This window comes from Mus caroli, chromosome X, assembly GCF_900094665.2.
Source record: "Mus caroli chromosome X, CAROLI_EIJ_v1.1, whole genome shotgun sequence".
NCBI classification, from domain to species: Eukaryota; Metazoa; Chordata; class Mammalia; order Rodentia; family Muridae; genus Mus; species Mus caroli.
Window position 1 is genome coordinate 94,000,575 of NC_034589.1, and position 1,167 is coordinate 94,001,741.

A 1,167-nucleotide genomic window follows, 5' to 3' on the forward strand; every position below is an offset into this window, starting at 1 on the left:
GTTTCAAGAGCCATTACATTAAGGGTCCAGTTCCCGCTCCCCATCCTGTATTATTTCATAAATTGGCAAGCATCCTGTACACTTCACTACCCAACAAAGAGTTGTCACCCAACAGTATAGTAGCTTCTGTCTTTGCAGAACATTCACATGTTGAAATAAACCTATTTATTCAAGGGTCAAAGTGTCCTTTGTATCTAGGATGCTATGTTACTGCACCTGTGAACTTTTCTGTAACCTGGACCCTTACCTGTGCTTCTGGTCCCTTGCCACTGATTCCAAATATATATATATATTAGTAGCCATACAGAGCTTATTTCCTGACATCCAGAAGGATGGAGGGAGACTGGGTCCATTCCCTCATAGTATCATGCATATGTAAATGGATGTCCACATACACATTTTTGTTTATGTTATAGGCAAAGAGTCTTAACTGTGTTTATAAAAGTTCCTTACATTTTTAATTCAGAGATTCTTTAAATATTGATAAAAATACTTCACCTTTTGATTCCTGTCAAAATAAATGGTTTTCATGATAGGCAGGTCTTGAAGCCCAGGGAACAATGCATTGATAATGGTTAATATTTCTTGCCAAATAGATTGGCTCTAGAATCACCCATAATGCAGACTTATGGACATACTGTGAAGGGTTATTTAGATTAACTAAGGTGGGAAGGTGCACTCAAAATATGGGTTGGCCTCTTGGACTGAACAGAAAGAAGAAAACAAGAAAAGCAGCAGCACTCCCATCTCTCTCCTTCCTGAAAGCAGATGCAATGTGATTGGTCACTGTCATCTTGTCTTCCCCATCACAATGGACGATACCTTCAAGTGGAGCCAAACCGAAAGAAAGTAAAGTTTGTTTTTTTTTTTAACCAAAACCATTTATTTAATGACTAATTGAAATCCTCAAGATGGACTGGATGCTGCAACAGCTACCCTCTTTGGTTTAGGTGTTGTTCCTTCACAGAATCCATGTCTGAATCTGTGGTAGACAATCTTTAGGTGCCTCATCCAACCAGTTCCAGTGGTGTTTTGTCCAGTTATCCTTTTCCTTGAGCTTGGCAGGGTAGCCACATTTGCCACAGGCCAACTTCTGAAGGTGGTAGGCCTTGGAGCTACAGTGACAGCACGGTGTGTGCCTCTTTTTTTTTTGATTTTTAATATTTT

General features: G+C 39.6%; 1 pseudogene; it reads right to left on the bottom strand.

The window, feature by feature from the left end:
* Nucleotides 1–906: 906 nt before the first annotated feature.
* The window catches only part of LOC110287347, a 2,576-nt pseudogene continuing 2,315 nt past the window's right edge, over nucleotides 907–1,167 (bottom strand).